General features: G+C 35.8%; 1 pseudogene across 1 annotated transcript; it reads right to left on the bottom strand.

Annotated features, from left to right (window-relative positions):
• Positions 1 to 2,735: 2,735 nt before the first annotated feature.
• On the bottom strand, positions 2,736 to 18,733 carry LOC309653224 (adaptin ear-binding coat-associated protein 1 pseudogene; annotated as a pseudogene). The gene has a single exon. The product of its transcript is annotated as an adaptin ear-binding coat-associated protein 1 pseudogene (transcript).
• Positions 18,734 to 18,998: the final 265 nt, after the last annotated feature.

Genomic DNA, 18,998 nt, shown 5'->3' with positions numbered 1-18,998 from the left:
AGAAATAATGGCTTCCACAAATCTGCATTCTAGTGAGGAGAGACTTCCAATAAAGAGGTAACCAGTCAGAAAATATTCCAAGGATAAAGATAAGTGTCAAGGAGGAAAATATAACAGGAAAGTGGGAAAAGAGGATGTAGAAGACATCGTAATTTTAGATAGGGTAGCCAGAGAAGGCCTCATCGAGACAGTAACATTTGAGCAAAAACCTAAAGAGGTAAAAAAAACCCCATAAAATCAAATATGAAGGGAGAGTGTTGATGGCAGAGAGAACAGTAAATGCATAGTCTCTGAGATGGGTGTATGTATGCATGGCAAATGTAAGGAGATCTAAGAAGGTTAGTATGGCTGAAATTGAGGGAATGAGGCCAGGTACAGAAGGAGATAAGATCAAAGAAATAATGAGGAAACGGTAGCATAGTCTTCAGTGCCTTGTAAACCATTATAACTATTATAAGGACATTGGCTTTTACTTTGAGTGAGATAGACAGCCATTAGAGGACTTTAATGGGAGGAGGGATATAATCTCCTGCTTACAGGCAGGAGTAAAGAGAGGGAGAATGAATCAGATTGGTAAAGAGAGAGGGCATAATTAACTTCCTACATTATGTTGCATTTAAAGCTGAAGTTTTTATTTTTCTTTCCACCTCATTAATAAAGCTACTGTAGTGTCCTTAGAATACATAGAGTACAACATTTATAAAATGCTCATTCCATGATGAATTAAGTTTACAACTGCTGAAAATTAAATATAACATTCTAGAACAATTATCAAACTTTAGGGTGCATCAGAATTACTTGGAAGGTGTGTTAAAATCACAGATTTCTGAGCCCAACACACAGTTTCTGACTCAGTACTGCTGAGGTGGGACCTGAGAATTTGCATTACTTTTTTTTTTCCATATTTTTTAATTACCATTATTGCACCAATACAGCATACATACGCTGTATATACATATATCTGAAACTTCATTTTCAATTTTTCAGGAATTCAAATACATAATATATTACCATCTTGAGAATACAAAAAACACAACACAGAGGAAGATTGAGAAAATAGGTTCCCAGTAGTTAGTCACTAGTATTCTATAGGCTTTCCTTTTAGTGTTTTCTATTGGAATTTTTAAATGTCCTGCCATGTCTCTGTAAGAATAGAGCTGCCTGGAACGGGAAGCAATGAAAAAAAAAAAAAAAGGACCCAAAGTGAAAAAGAGTCAAGAAGGAAATCCAAGAGAGAGAATCTATTTTGAAACTAAATATAGGGACTCCCTTCAGCCAAAGGGTACACATCCAAATAGGTGTTAAGGGAAGAAGTGAGATCTTCCCGTTTCACTCTCAAAATTACCCCTTAACAGGTAAAATAGCTGGTGCCAGTTCACCTAAGAGCAGGACCCCTTCACAGCATTGTAAAAGGAATGGTGGGCAGAGGGAGGAAAAGTGGTGGGGGAGCAACTTGCTTCTGACATACTCCTGGTGATGGGTATCGCAGCCATCATTTGGGCAAAACCTATCACAGCTAAAGCCATGGCTCTCCAAATTGCTTCATAAATGATGGTACATGTAATAGCAGCTTTCTGTTGAAGAGCTGGATTGAAAAAATAAATGTTTATGAAAAGGAGCCAGATACCCAGGTAACAAGGCAATGTGTGTACTGAACAAGAGTTAAGTGCTTTCAACCTCTCTGCTCTACAAATTAGGTTAAAAACTCTAAACCCGGGCTTCCCTGGTGGCGCAGTGGTTGAGAATCTGCCTGCTAATGCAGGGGACACGGGTTCGAGCCCTGGTCTGGGAAGATCCCACATGCCGCGGAGCAACTAGGCCCATGAGCCACAACTACTGAGCCTGCGCGTCTGGAGCCTGTGCTCCACAACAAGAGAGGCCACGATTGTGAGAGGCCTGCACACCGTGATGAAGAGTGGCCCCCGCTTGCCGCAACTGGAGAAAGCCCTCGCACAGAAATGAAGACCCAACACAGCCAAAAAAATTAATTAATTAATTAATTAATTAAAAAAAATGCACCTGTATCTAACACATCATTGTTAATCAACTATATTCCAATATAAAATTTAAAAAAAAATTAAAATAAAACTCTAAACCCTTTAATTTTAGGACAAATAATGGGGTCATTACAAAGTAATGCTGTGCTTCAAATGCAGCAACTAGTTGGAGCTGCAAGAAAGTAACTGCTTCTCTAGAATATAACTAGGAAAATATAGCCCCTTGAACCTCCTTCATCCAAGAGACACCCACTGATCAGAGATGCTGCACTATTCAACAGAAGAAAGAAGAGTGGGGTGCCACCAGCACAACGCTCTTGTCACAGGAAGAGACATGTAAATGCACTAGAAGTTAAGAGGGCTGCACCCAGCACTGGATGTTCACTGTATAAGACAAGCCAGAGGGAGGATATACAGCAAGAGACCCAGGAAACAGGTCTTTCTTCACACCCACCCCTATCAAAATTCTGAATCTGTAAACACTGAGATCAGTCTGTCCATTTTTAGAGTCTTCAGTTAATGGAAAAAAGAAGTTCTGAGGTTTTTGTCTCCCCTGAAATTGCTAAACAGGGTTTCACAGAGAGGCACACAAGGGTCATGAGATGATTTTGAAATAAGTTAAAGAATTTAAAGATGGAGAAAATTTTACAGATGTTAGAGGTTATTTCCCCACCAAAGAGACCCTGGCCTTTAGAGCCCTGCATAGTCAGCCACAAGTATCACAAGACCCACTATTCCCCTGCCCTGATAGTGAACAGGAGATAAGAAATACTTTCTTGGCTGTACAGCAAGGAACAACACTGGGGAGTGACACAACCAGCCTGAATGCAATGGAGAAGCTATGAAAACAACTGCTCAATAATTTTGGTTCTGGGGAGGGAAGGAGTTCCGAGCTACCCTCACAGATTGGTGCCCTCAAGGTCATTTTGATTCTTCAAGTCTGTCCTTAATGTCCTGCCAGTGCTCTTCAGAACTGGACCCAGTTGGATGGCTGTGGTGCCTAGTTTGGAACAGAGCTGGATGCAGTGCTAAAGTCTCCCCACAAGTCATTGCTTGCAGAAACTGGAGCTGGAGCTGGTGCTGGTGTCGTTACAGGAGCAGGAGAATCCAAATCTAAAAGGATATCTGCATCACTACTTCCATGATTGGATTTTGGTATGGACGGTGGATGGACATGATTGCCGATGGCAACTGAGGAGGACGGTGGAGGAATTGTGACTCTGCCTCCAGGCGGGGGTGGGAGTAAGCTTAGGCCCCCAGCCCCTGTAGTCTTGGACTTAGAAGCACCCTCAACTTGATGGTCTGCCCTTCCTTGAAGCCCAGATCCAACTTGGGGCGATTATCCATTTCCTGAGATTCTTTGGAAATCTCAGATTCCTGCTTTACCCACTTGAAGTGATCTTGAAAAGAGACATTAAAGTCGAAGGCATCATCCCGATCTGAGGAGCCAATGCCAATGAAAGCACTATGCCCAGTACCATCCTGGATCCAGATTACAAAGTAGCAGCTGGAATCTGTCACTGTCTCCACAGCAATACCAGGATATTGTTCTACTGGTGCCTGAGCAAAGAGCTCCCCTGAAACTTTATCCTCGAATTTGATATAAGCAATCTTCCCTTTTGAAGTGATTCGGAGGCGACCAGTCCAATCAGATTGATCTAGTTTCCAGTCAGATGCCCTGTAACCGTGGTTGGAGGCCCGGGGCAGAATCGGGTAGATGCTGACATCGGGCTTCACACACAGAACAGACTCGTACTCCAACTCGGCCACCATCTTGGCTCTGAGAATTTGCATTTTTAAGTTCCCAAGTGATGCCTGTGCTGCTGGTCCAGGGCCTAAGCTTTGAGATCCACTGGTCTAGAACATGTAATGCATATAACTAGTGCAGAGATAATCTGAGAATTATTGGCATTTTTAGTAATCCTGCTGCGGAAATGACTGTGTTTTGGCATCTGGCTTTTAGAACCTCTAAACTCTTACTCTCTCATGACTGACATCTGAAAATAAAATTATTGGGTCCTTTCTGTTTATTCATCTACCACAGATTAATTTAAAAGTAAATAAGAAAGGTATAAGCTTCCTTCTTACAAAAACCTGCTTAATTTTTAAAAAATTTCTGAAAGTGATAATATTGAATTTTTTGAAGAGTCAAATACTTTGCTGCTAATCCAAATGCATTTGTACTAGAAAGTGCTTAAACCAGCTAATTCCTATTATTATTAAACCTTAACTTTTCATTGTTACTCAGACTCTTCAGAAGTTTATTAATATGATTCCATTTTTATTGTAATTATACTGCCTCTATTCTGAAGAGGAGATATACATTAAGGGCTTATATGAAATGTCATTTTGACAGTGATGTTTTTTGTTTGTTTTTACTAGTTACCATCTTTTTAGAATAAAAAGCGTAAGACACTAAATAAACTTTTCCAAAGGGTTTTTGTTGTGATTTTAGAAAGTGTGCCTGAGGACTTCCCTGGTGGTGCAGTGCTTAAGACTCCATCTGTCAATGCAGGGGACACGGGTTCAATCCCTGGTCCAGGAAAATCCCACATGCCACGGAGCAACTAAGTCCGTGCTCCACAACTACTGAGCCTGCACTCTAGAGCCCATGAGCCACAACTACTGAGCCCTTGTACCACAACTACTGAAGTCCATGTGCCTAAAGCCCATGCTCCGCAACAAGAGAAGCCACCACCATGAGAAGCATGCGCACCACAACGAAGAGTAGCCCCCACTTGCCGCAACTAGAGGAAGCCTGTGCACAGCAACAAAGACCTAACACAGCCAAAAATAAATAAATAAAAATAAATAATAAAAAACTAAATTAAAAAAAAAGAGCTAACTTTAAAAAAAAAGAAGAAGGAAGGAAAGAAAATGTGCCTGGAAACAGTTGACTATTACTGAAATGCTATATGTATTGAATGGGATTAACGTGTTAAAGCTTTCACAGTCTATGAAGTCTTTCACAAATATTCTTTGCTATCAGCAAGGTGAATGGGAAAAGCATGTGGTATTGCTGAATTTTTAAGGATTTATTATTGTCAAGGGACATTTCTTCAGTTTTGTGGCTTTACAGATTTTCAGTTAACCAGTGAGGTTTCACATGTTAATTTGGTACTTGGAAAATCTGCAAGCAAGTGAGAAGCAGGAACAAAGCCAACAAAATAAATGTGGAAAAGAGGGGGGAATATTTTTTTTAAAGATAGTCTTAAAAGGTTTGTGAACTTATCAATTTCTTCCTGCAAGAAATGTTGGCAATTGACCTGTTATGCCCTGAAAATGAAAGGTAAGTGTATCTAGTTACATGTACATTTGTTTTCCAAATCCCAAAGAAAACATAAGGCAATATAAGTCTTTTAGACTCAGAACATGTGATCCATTAAATGTGTCAGTTTGGTGAAAGATGATTTCAGGATGCAGTTATCTTGTGACTCTGTGTTTGAAGTGAAAGAGGAGAGAGATCAATTGGGCTCAGATTATTCCAAACTGCTTTATCTTAAAATTGTGATTTGGGGAAGTTTTTTTAATATTTTGTTTAAGTCTGAGAAGCTTCACAAAGAACATACAGCTGGTGACATGCTTATATTTTTATTCTTGGCCTCTTTATTTAAATATTTATGTTTGAACTTCTGAAAGTATATTGATTATTTTAAATATGTATTTCCTCAGCATGAACAAAGACCATTTTAAACATAGGAGACAATTTTAAACTGTCCATATTTGCTCTATTCCACAGGTCAAATAATTGTAGCATATAAATATTTTAAGTGCTATTCATCACTGATGAGAAACTTTTTGTTTTGTTTTGTAGTTAGGTAATTTTAGTAATTATTAATAAAGCCAGGTATATACGTTCACTGGGAAGATTTGTGATCTTAATGAATATGAGTCTTACTATTAAAGTCTGATATTCTTCCAAGTATCTGGGCAGAAGCTATTAAAGCTAAATACTATTTATCATTGTTTTTTGAATTTTCCCTGTCTTACACATGGCAAACATGAACCAATAAATGTTTGTTAATGAATGACTACAAGATATTTCAAGTAGTTAATGGAAAACACTAGACCTTAACACAGTGGTGCTATTGCTTATTAAAATTTTTATTATTTATTACTTATTTTTTTACATGAGTGTGGTTGATCAAGAGAATGAGATATGAGATTTCACATTTATATAGCACTTAATATCTGTGCTTTACTAATATTCATTTGTTTAATCCTCATAACCACCCTGTGAGGTGACTACTATTTATTTTCCCCATTTTTCAGATGAGGAAACTGAGGAACAGAGAGATTAAGAAAATTGCCGATGACAGAGCTAAAGATAAAAACCCATCCTGCCCCATAGAGTATGCTGTGAACCAGTAAGCTACACTGATTCTTTTCACATTTTAACCTTTCCTTCCTTTATGGTGCAGGCCAGAATCAGGACATTGAGAATGCAAAGTAGGCGACCCCTGTTGTGGATAGCAGGAAGGTAAGATGTAGCTAGTAGAATCATTGACTGTAACATAGAGGTGAGGTCAGGGACTTTTGGAAGAAGACTGGATAGCCTATGACTTATTCAGGGAGTGAGAAGAAGGTAGCTGGAAGAATTCATGCAGAAGATAGCATCGTGAGAGTACTTGCAGCACAGTGAAAGTAGCAGAAGGAAGACCTTCACACTTCCATCACTATCATCATCCTCATCATCATTTGTTTTGGGAAAGAAGGTTTATGCCAGCAAAACTCTGACTCTTCAAAAAATCTTTCATAAAAGTCTCACCCAGCATTTTCTGCTTCATTTCACTGTTCAGCAGTGGGTTACATGACCACTTGTAGATGGAAAGCAACTAAAAATAAAGGAGTTATAGATGGGGTTGGGCTCAATCATCACTCTACAAAAAGGTAATTCACAATGAAAACAAAACTTTACATGTGGAGATTGCATTGCAGGATTGTTTATAATAACAAAAAACTGGAAACAACCTAATATTCAATCATAATGAGAAAACTAAGTGAATTATGGCATATCCATATGATGGAAAATAAGCAACCTTTAACATCATATTTATGAAGAGAAATGTCATAGAAAATCCTTATGACATAATATTAAGTGAAATAAAGCAGTACACACTGCAGCACAAAACGTTAACAATAGATCTCCCTAAAATAGTGGGAAAATAAGTGATTTTCAATATTTTAGTTTTACTAATCAACATTTTCCAAGGTTTTTGACAATTGTTAATGCTTTTCATAGGTACACCAATTAGCAGACTTTCAAAAATAAATTTTGAAAGCTTTAAAAAATAACTCTGACTACACCAAGAAAGAAAAAGAGATTTATCGGATGGATTTATTGCCTTAATTTTTACGTATCACCAATCAAAAACCAAATTCTCAAGAAGGAAAGTCTGATAAGTCTACCTTGGGTCACATACTTATCCTATGGTCAGGGGAGCAGAGTTCTGTTAGTGACAGTCCTATCAGAATTATGTGGAGTGGAGAATGGGCTATTTCCTGAAGGAAAGGATTCTGGTCAGACAAAACCACCTGTGTAATAACAGCAGAAAAATAATGTTTCTTTTTAAAATTCACACTCATTAAATCCTCAGGCTGTTACAACACAGAAAGAATTGACCACATTTTGGGAACTCTAGGGATGGTCGGTGACAAATGTGGAGGAGACTAGAATTTGGGTAACTATCTTTCATGGAGGGTACACTATTCATTTAAGATCATAACATTCAAAGGGGAGTGCTGAATTCAGACTTTAAAAGATTGCAATTAGTATTCAAGGAGGTTTAGTCTGCAGGAAGGGTCATTAGCTTCAGTTTTTTTGGCAGTGCAAAATTTAGAGTCAAACAGGTAGGTATATTATAGATTTGAATGGCACAAAGAAATATTCATTCTCTAGGGAGGTACACTACAAAGAAGGAAAAGGGTGAGTGCCCTTTGTAGACCATACATTGGGCTAAGAACTTAACCTGCATGATATTTTCTCCTCACAACTCTATAAGTTAAGACCTATCCATATTTCAGACTTGACAAACCAGTTCAGTGAAATTAAATCACTTATTTAGATCATATACCAATGGGTGGGAGAGCTGGGATTCAAATCCAGGTTTAGGGTGTTGGGATCCAACAAAGCAAATTGGGTTCAAGCCAGAATTCTAGCTCTGTTACAGTTCATTAGCTAAGATAGATACCAATTCCTAAGGATTTGACTCATGTAAACATGACAAGAGTTAGAGAGAGGAGGCTGAAGATTTCATCCAAGCCATAAAATACACCAAACAGAGTGGAAGAGCCTACTCACTAGTAGAAAAAAAAACCACTCAGTTCTACTTCCTTGCTTTGTTCTATATTGACTCAGAGTTTGAGAGGAGCGTGAATGATTGGTGCTAGAACTTAGTGACTACAAATGAGTAAGAATCAACTAAAATCCAAGATATTAAGAATGCTCAATTTTCTAGACAGGACAGTCTATAGACTCAAATATTAGAATAGGACAAGTTCAAGAAAAGACAGGAACAAAGCTAAAAGTACACTAAGGCTATGGATCAAGGTGTAGTAATCTACAGCTGCATAACAAATTCCACCAAAAATTTACACCACAATAATAAAATTTAGCAGCTTAAAATAATAACACATATAGTTTATGTGAGTCAGGACTCAGGAAGTGCCTTAACTGGGTCCTTTCGGCTCAAGGTCTCTCATGAGGTTGTAGTCAAGATGTCACTGTGTCTGCAGTCATGTAAAGGCTTGACTGGGCCTGGAAGATTCATTTCCATGGTGGTCCATTCCTATGCCTGACAATCTGGGAAAGGCAAAACTATGGAGACAGTAAAAAGATCAGTGCTTGCCAGGGGTTCTAGGGGAGGGAGGGAAGGATGAATAAGTGGAGCACAGGGGTTGTATAGGGCAGTGAAACTATTCTGTATGATACTATAATGATGGATAAATGTCATTATACATTTGTCAAAACTCATAAAATGTACAACACAGAGATGTGAACCCTAATGTAAACTATAGGTTTTAGTTAATAAAAGTTGTGTCAATATTGGCTCATCAATTGTAAGAAATGCACTATGCTAATGCAAGATGTTAATAAATATTGGAAACTGGGGAGGTTGAGGGGTATATGAGAACTCTCTGGACCTTTTGCTGAATTTTTCTGTAAACTTAAAACTGCTCAAAAATAGTTTATTAATTTAAAAATAAAATAATTAGCAATATTTAAATAGCAATAGCAATTAAAAATCACTCCTTAATTTGTAAATTGACTATTTTTGATAAAATATATAACATAAAATTTTCCATTTTAATCATTTTTAAATGTACAATTTAGTGCATGAATTATATTCAAAATGTTGTGCAACCATCACCACTATCTCTTTCCAAACACTCTGAAATCATTAATCAATAACTTCTCATCCCTTCCTCCTCCCAGTCCCTGGTAAACTCTAATCTAGTTTCTGTCTCTAATGACTTTGCCTATTCTGGATATTTCGTATATGTGGAAGCGCACAAGATTTGTCTTTTTGTGTCTGGCTTATTTCTTTAAGCATAATGTTTTCAAGATTTACCCATGTTGTAGCATGTATCAAAACTTAATTACTTTTGATGGCTGTACAATATTATATTGGATGCATATACCACATTTTGTTTATTCATTCATCTTTGATGGATACTAGGGATGTTTCCACCTTTTGGTCATTGTGAATAATGCTGCAGTGAACACTGATGTACAAGTTTCTGCTCAAATCTCTGGTTTCAGTTGTTATGGATATACACCTAGGAGTGGAATTGCTGAGTTGTATGACCATTTTATGTTAAGCTTTTTGAGAAAGTGCCAAACAGTTTTCCACAGTGGCTGCATCATTCTACATCCTCACCAGTCATGTCCAAGGATTCTGGTTTCTTCACATCCTCATCAACATTTATTTTTCTTTTTCTCTTTCTCTCCTTTCTTCCTTTCTTTTTCTTTTTCTCTCTCTCTCCTTTCTTCCTTTCTTTTTCTTTCTTTCTTTCTTTCTTTCTTTCTTTCTTTCTTTCTTTCTTTCTTTCTTTCTTTCTTTCTTTCTTTCTTTCTTTCTTTCTTCCTTCCTTCCTTCCTTCCTTCCTTCCTTCCTTTCTTTCTTTCTTTCTTTCTTCCTTTTTCTTTTGCCATCCTAGTAAGTGTGAAGAAATGAAGTAGTATCTCACTGTGATTCAAATTTTTCTAATAGCTAAGGATGTTGAGCATCTTTGCATGTACTTATCAGCCATTTGTATATCTTCATTGGATAAATGCCTATTCAAATTTTGTGCCTATTTTTCTAAACTGCATTGTCTTTCTGTTGTTGAGTTTTAACAGTTTTAAAATATTTTCTACATATTAAACCCTTATCAGATATATGATTTGCAAATATTTTCTCTCATTCTATAGACTGTCTTTCTGCTTTCTTGATAATGTCTTTTGGTGTACAAAGTTTTTAATTCTGATAATGTAAAATTTATTTTTTTCTTTTGCCACTCATTCTTTTGTTGTCATAGCTAAGAATCCATTACCATGTTCAAGGTAGTGAAGATTTAACTCTGTTTTCTTCTAAAATTGTTGTGGTTTCAGCTCTTATATTTAGGTGGTTGATCCATTTGAGTTAATTTTTGTATATGGTATGAGGTAAAAGTCCAACTTCATTCTCTTGCATGTGGAAATCTAGTTATCTCAGCACTATTTGTTGATGAGATTGTTCTTTTCTCATTAAATGGACTTGGAGCCCTAGTCAAAAATCAACTGACCATAGATTTATGGATTTATTTCTGGTCTCTCAATTCTATTCCATTGGTCTATATGTCAATCCTTATGCCAATAGCACACTGTTTTGATTACTATAACTCTGTAGTAAGTTTGGGAATTAGGAGGTATGAATCTTCTGACTTTATTCCTCTTTATCATTATTATTTTGGCTATTTGAAGCTCCTTGCAACTCTATGTAAATTTAAGGATTATCTTTTCCATTTCTCAGAAAGGCTGTTAGGATTTTGACAGGGATTGCATTGAATCTGTAGTTGATCACTTTAGGTATTGTTGACATTTTAACAATATTAAGCTTTCCTATCCTATCCATAAAAATGGGAGGTCTTTCCATTTGTTTATTTTTTAATTTCTTTCAGCAATGTTTTGTAGTTTTCATTGTATGTCTTTCACCTCCTTGGTTAAACTTACTAAGTATTTGATTCCTTTAGATGCTGTTGTAAATGGAATTACTTTCTTAATTACCTTTTTCAATTGATCTTTGTATATATTTAGAAGCAACTGGTTTTTGTGTGTTCATCTTGTATCCTGCAACTTTGTTGATTCATTACTAGTTCTAGTACCTTTCTGTGGATTCTGTGAGATTTTCTGTATATAGGATAATTTCACCTGCCAACTGAAACAGTTTTACTTCTTCCTTTGTAACTTAAATACCTTTTATTTCTTTTTATTGTCTAATTACCCTGGATAGAACTTCTGGTACAATGTTAAATTGCAAAGGTGAAAGTGTGCATTCTTGTCTTGATCCAATCTTATGGGGAAAGTTTTCAGTCTTTCACCACTGAAAATGATATTAGCTGTGGGTTTTTCAGAAATGCCCATTATCATTATCAGGTTGAAAAGTCCACTTCTATCCCTAGCTTTTTCAGTATTTTTTGTCATGAAAAGGTGTTGGATATTGTCAAATGCCTTTTCTGCATCTATTGAGATGATCATGTGGGGTTTTTTTTCTTTGTTCTATTAATGCAGTGTATTAGATTGATTTTCTTATGTTGAACCACCCTTGCATTCTTGGCATAAATCCCATTGGTCATAGTGAATAATCTTTTTAATGTGCTGTTGAATTCAGTTAGCTAGTATTTGAAAATTTGAAAATTTTGCTTCAATATTTATAAGGGATACTGTTCTGTAATTTTCTTCTGATGTAACAATTGACTTTTGGTTATGTGTACTCTACTATTTATACTTTATATTCTTTTTTTTAAGATTTTTTAAATATTTATTTTATTTATTAGTATTTATTTTTGGCTGCATTGGGTCTTCGTTGCTGCACACAGGCTTTCTCTAGTTGCAGTGAGTGGGGCCTACTCTTCGTTGCAGTGTGCGGGCTTCTCACTGCAGTGGCTTCTCTTATTGCAGAGCACAGGCTCTAGGCACGTGGGCTTCACTAGTTGTGGCACGGTGGCTCAGTAGTTGTGGCTCACGGGCTTAGTTGCTCCGCAGCATGTGGGATCTTCCCAGAAAAGGGCTCAAACCCGTGTCCCCTGCAGTGGCAGGTGGATTCTTAACCACTGTGCCACCAGGGAAGGCCTCATATTTTATATTCTTGCTCTCTATATGCATATATTACTCTAAGTTCCACTTTCTTTTTTACCTTGCATCAATGTGTAAAGTCCTTTACATATTTCTACTCCGTTCTTAAATGCATCATTTCTGACAGTAATCAGAAATGCATTACTCAATTAACATATAATAATCTGCTATTATATCTAGCACAGTGACCATTTAGACTATTTCTAACCCTAGCTGAAATGTATAGCTAAAGCATAATGATTTATATGTCCATTTTTTATTTAAATTATTTCTTTGGAATAGAGTTTCAAAAGCAGTTTTACTGGGTTAAAAGTATGCTTATCTTGATTTCTATAAGTCATTGCCGAGTAACTCTCCAGAACGTTAATGTCACATTGAAGAACCATTCTAAATATTCACTCACAACTCCTACACTGAATTTTTTTCTTCATTATTTTCTTTATGTTTTAATAAATATCAGCTGATATTTCACATTTTTTGTTAATAATTCATTTTCTATGTAATTTTTACGCTTATGAAAGGAACATGTGTTGGTTGTAGAGACATTATAAAATTTAGTAAATTATAAGGAAGAATCTAGGAATAATCCTTTTTGAAATAATTCTTGTGGTTTTATAATACATTTTAGTATCAAGTGGATTAGACAGGTCTCAGTAGAAAACAGATGGCACCCTTAAATTAATATAATTCTAAGGAAATTTAATAAAGGGACTATTTTACCAGGTGTGGCCAAAATGTAAGAAAAGCGTAATAATTCTCACAGAAACCCAGGGCTAGTAATAGTGGACTCCATTAGCACCCTAGGCCTGACTATGCAAGTTACAAGAATTCCAAGACAGGGGACTGTGGAAAGGGCTGTCTGACAGGAACTGTAACCTGTTATAAATTAACACAGCCACTGCCAGTGTCTCTGGGGAGAGGGAGTAAGGGAAATTAACACCCTAACCTACCTCACTCTCCTTTCTCCCTCTGATCTCTTTCTGGGGTCCTCCATTAGCCAAATTCTATTGGACACCAGAGGGAATAGAAATCTATTGATGTCTGTTTAGGTCAGCCTCCAGTCTCCTAGGGTACAGAACAGAGTGAAGAGTGAATCTGAAAGGATAGACAGAAAATATTCAACATGTCAAATGTGACAAGACACTCTCAATCCTCTCTCCTTATTTCTTTCAATATTCCTTCAGTAAAGTTTGTAACTTTGCACAAGCCTACATGTATTGAGTGCTTACTATGTGCCAGGCATTTCTGAGGTGCTTTATGTATAGTCTTCACAATAACCCTATGAGTTAGGCACTATGATTATCCTTATCTTATACTGATAGATGAGGAAGAGGGGATCCTAGACTTAATTAATATGGCCATGTCACAGCCCTAGTAAGTATCAGTACCACAATTTGAACCCAGGGAGTCTACAGACTCTCTGCAGGAGTTCTACAAATTTTTTACAGTGTTATTTTTTGGTTTCTTATGATATTTTGTTGCAATCCTAAGTGGATTCTTTTCTCCCTTTCATTTCTTCTAATGAGTTATTGCTTCCATAAACAAAAGATACTGACTTTTTTATATTTATTATCTATTCTGTTCTTCCTAAACTTGCAATTCTGAGAATTTAATAGTTGAACCTCTTAGATTTTCTAGGTCTATATCATATGTAAAGATATTAGTGTTTTTTGTCCCTTTCTTTTCAGAAGTTATACCTCTTTTTTCTATTCCATGTTTAATATGTTGGTTTGAAAGAAAAGTTTTAAATAGTAATAGTGATACTAGTATATATTTTCTTGGTCTTTATATTATCTCACCATTATTTACAATTTTGGTAGTTTTTTTAAAGTTTATATTCTTAATGGAAAGATATGACTTGTTCTTAGATAGTAAGATTGAGAAAATGTCAGTTTTATGAAAATTACTCTGTGAATCCAACAGAATCCCAGTGAAAACACCACTAGCTTTAAGAAATGTTTTTTTAAATTTTTACAAAATGATATTGTCCATTTGTAATAATAAATATGTGAAAATACCAAGGAGAATTACAAATATATGGTAGACTGGCACTATTTTATAAAGCTGAAGAAATTGAAAGTTTGATATTGGCAAAAGAATAGCTATGTAATAGAAAAGAAGAAAGAGTCCAGAAGTTAATACAAACATATATGGGAATTTAGTACATGATAAAAGTGGCAATTTCAAATCAGTACCATGAAAACAGCTCAATAGTTAAATGCTATTGGGAAAATTAGTCATCTGGGAAAAAATATCTAACATCATATTTTACATAAAGTATAATTCTAGATAGATAAAATATTTACATTAGAAATACTAGATTAAAAGGTGAGCGAATATGTTTATAGTCTTGAAGTGAAAAAGGCATTTTTAAGCATAACACATTCCAGAAACCATAACGAAAAATATTTATAAGTTCGACTAAATAAAAAGGAAAATGTTTGTGTGGCAAAATATCAATTAAAGTGAAAAAAACATATGACAAATTTGGGGGAGGAAGAAACCAAAAGTTTTATGTCTTTAGTACACAAAGAGCTATTACAAATTAATAAGAAAAAATGCAGTTATTTTAATGAGCATGGGCATGCAGTTCACAAGAAAAGAAAGTCAAAATGGTAATATAAATATACAAAGATAATTAATCACACTGGCAAAAGGGAATCCCAAATAAAAATTAGAGGCAATTGTTCCCTTAGTTTGACAAAATATATGAAACATATTTATTATATCTAGTGTTGCCAGATATATGAAGAAATTGACACTTTAATTTGTTGTTTAATAACTAGTAAACTGATAGAAGAGCTTGGAGGGAAACTTAGTAGTTTCTCCCATGGTCATTTGTTCATTCAGATCTTTCTATTTTATTAATTAATTTTGAAAATTATCCACTACTCTGAGATTTAAAATTATTAAATTGTACATAGCCTTATCTTATTACTAATTAAATAATCTACATCTCTTATTATGTTTTCTTTACTACTTATAATTTTCTGTATTTTGCTTTCATAATTTTTCAGATTGCATATTTCAGATTAAGCAGGATTATTTTTTCTTTTTGTCCCCAAGAACTAGTTCTTGGATTAAATTAAAATTTCAATTCTATGGATTTTACTTTGTCTGAGAAATTTATTTCTGCCTTTAGCTTTACTATATCATTCCCCTTGATTTTCTTTGGAATATTTCATTGTTCTTTTTTGTATTTTCTTGGTTAGATGCTAATTCATGTTTTGTTTTGTTTTTAATTTTTATTGGAGTATAGCTGACTTACAATGTTGTGTAGTTTCAGATGTACAGAAAAGTGAATCCATTATACACATATATATGTCCATTCTTTTTCAAATTCTTTTCCCACATAGGTTGTTACAGAATATTGAGTAGAGTTCCCTGTGCTATACAGTAGGTCCTTATTAGTTATCTATTACTACGTGAAGTAAGTCAGACTCAGACAGAGAAAAACAAATAACAGATGATATCACTTATATGTGGAATCCAACAAAAATGATACAAATGAACCTATTTACAAAACAGAAACAAATTCACAGATCTCGAAATAAAACTTATGGTTGCCAAAGGGGAAACGTGGGGGGAAGTGATAAATTAGGAGATTGGGATTAATGTATACACACTAGTATATATAGGAAACGTCCCTTTAGTATATAAAAATAACTAGAAATAGAAAAAAGGATTGTGATAGAGCGTGGAGCAGGAAGGAAGGATGAGTCTTTTCATTTAGTGTCATGTTGCATTTTAAAAATTTTACTATGCTTGTATATCTCTTTTACCATAAAAAAGTAATAATAAAAGTAGAGCCAGTATAGGTCATTATCAAATGGACACTAAATTAAGGGTATTGGTCACAGAGGTGATCAAACACTTACCCTCATGGGCAATAACTCCCTGTGAAATCCTAGTTACACAGCTATGAGAGATGGGGGAAGTTGAAATTACTGAATTTCTTACTGCTAAACTGAAATTAAATTAAGCCACTTGAAATAACTAAAATGTCTTTAACTTAATGAATTGTGTCCCCCAGAAAAAAATGTATATGCTGAAGTCCTAACCCCCAATTTGAATGTGTTTGGAGATAAGGCATTTAAGGAGGTAATTAAGGTTAAATTTGGTGGAGGTGGTGGTTAATCTAATATGTCTGGGGTTCTTATAAGTGACACTAGTGATGTGTCTGCACAGAGAAAGGCCATGTGAAGACACAGCTAAGAGGCAGCCACCTTTAAGCCTTCTCTCTTCGAGAGAAACAGAACGAGTAAACTCAAACTTAGGTTGATTACTTCATAAATTTCTAGAAATATACTTTTAAAAATTAGATCTTACTAGTTTACCATATTGTTTTACTTTTCTTTACCAGGGACTTCAATTATATGAAGAGCATACTTTGCTGAACTTCCATTTCTACACCTCATTTTTAACTTTTCTTATTTATTTTTAATTTTTTAATTTTTTTACATCTTTATTGGAGTATAATGGCTTTACAATGTTCTGTTAGCTTCTGCTGTATAATAAAGTGAATCAGCTATATGTATACATATATATCCATATCCCCTCCCTCTTGTTCCTCCCTCCCATTTTCCCGATCCCACCCCTCTAGATGGTCACAAAGCACTGAGCTGATCTCCCTGTGCAATGCAGCTGCTTCCCACTAGCTATCTATTTTACATTTGGTAGTCTATATATGTCGATGCTATTCTCGCCCTTCGTCCGAGCTTACCCTCCCCACCCCCATGTCCTCAAGTTCATTCACTGGGTCTCTGTCTTTACTCCTGTCGTGCCCCTAGGTTATTCAGAACCATCTTTTTTTAGATTCCATATATATGTGTTAGCATACGGTATTCATTTTTCTCTTTCTGACCCACTTTGCTCTGTATGACAGACTCTAGGTCCATCCACCTCACTGCAAATAACTCAATTTCGTTTCTTTTTATGACTGAGTAATATTCCATTGCAAATATGTGCCACATCTTCTTTATCCATTCATCTGTCAATGGACACTTAGGTTGCTTCCATGTCCTGGCTATTGTAAATAGTGCTGCAATGAACATTGTGGTACATGTCTCTTTTTGAATTTTGATTTTCTCAGGGTATATGCCCAGTAGTGGGATTGCTGGGTCATTTGGTAGTTCTACTTTTAGTTTTTAAAGGAACCTCCATACTGTTCTCCTTAGTGGCTATATCAATTTATATTCCCACCAACAGTGCAAGAGGGTTCCCTTTTCTCCACACCCGCTCCAGCATTTACTCTTTGTAGATTTTTTGATGATGGCTATTCTGACTGATGTGAGGTGATACTTCATTGTGGTTTTGATTTGCATAACTCTAATGATTAGTGATGTTAAGCATCCTTTCATGTGTTTGTTGGCAATCTGTATATCTTCTTTGGACAAATGTCTATTTAGGTCTTCTGTCCATTTTTGGATTGGGTTGTTTGCTTTTTTCATATTGAGTTGCATGTGTTGCTTGTATATTGTGGAGATTAATCCTTCGTCAGCTGCTTCATTTGCAAATATTTTCTCCCATTCTGAGGGTTGTCTTTTTGTCTTGTTTATGGTTTCCTTTGCTGTGCAAAATCTTTTAAGTTTCATTAGGTCCCACTTGCCTATTTTTGTTTTCATTTCCATTTCTCTAGGAGATGGGTCAAAAGGATCTTGCTGTGAGTTATGTCATAAAGTGTTCTGCCCATGTTTTCCTCTAAGAGTTTTATAGTGCCTGGCCTTACCTTTAGATCTTTAATACATTTTGAGTTTTGTTTTGTGTATGGTGTTAAGTGTTCTAATTTCATTCTTTTACATGTTGCTGTCCAGTTTTCCCAGAACCACTTATTGAAGAGGCTGTCTTTTCTCCATTGTATATTCTTGCCTCCTTTATCAAAGATAAGATGACCATATGTGTGTAGTTTTATCTCTGGGCTTTCTATCCTGTTCCATTGATCTATATTTCTGTTTTTGTGCCAGTACCATACTGTCGTGATTACTGTAGCTTTGTAGTATAATCTGAAGTCAGGGAGCCTGATTCCTCCAGCTCTGTTTTTCTTTCTCAAATCGCTTTGGCTATTTGGGGTCTTTTGTGTTTCATACAAATTGTGAAATTTTTTGTTCTAGTTCTGTGAAAAATGCCAGTGGTAGTTTGATAGGGATTGCATTGAATCTGTAGATTGCTTTGGGTAGTATAGTCATTTTCACATTTCACAATGTTGATTCTTCCAATCCGAGAACATGGTATATCTCTCCATCTGTTTGTATCATTTTTAATTTCTTTCATCAGTGTCTTATAGTTTTCTGCATACAGGTCTTTTGTCTCTTTAGGTAGGTTTATTCCTAGGTACTTTATTCTTTTTGTTGCAATGGTAAATGGGAGTGTTTCCTTAATTTCCCTTTCAGATTTTTCATCATTAATGTATAGGAACGCAAGAGGTTTCTCTGCATTAGTTTTGTATCTGCTACTTTACCAAATTCATTGATTACCTCTAGTAGCTTTCTGGTAGAGTCTTTAGGATTCTCTATGTATATTATCATGTCATTTAGTGGCTGCCATCTGTGGGCAAATGGAGCAGGAAGCCCCTCTCCTCTCTCACCCTGAAACAATGGTGTCTTGCCTCTCTGGAAGGTCCAGACATTTTCCCGGACTCCCTCCTGGCTAGCTGTGGCTCACTAGCCCCTTTCAGGCTGTCTTCACAC

The sequence above is a fragment of the Balaenoptera physalus genome, assembly GCF_965194825.1.
Source record: "Balaenoptera physalus genome assembly, chromosome: X".
Lineage (NCBI taxonomy): Eukaryota > Metazoa > Chordata > Mammalia > Artiodactyla > Balaenopteridae > Balaenoptera > Balaenoptera physalus.
The sequence above is the reverse complement of the archived record's forward strand: the minus strand, read 5'-3'. Positions and strand labels throughout refer to the sequence as shown.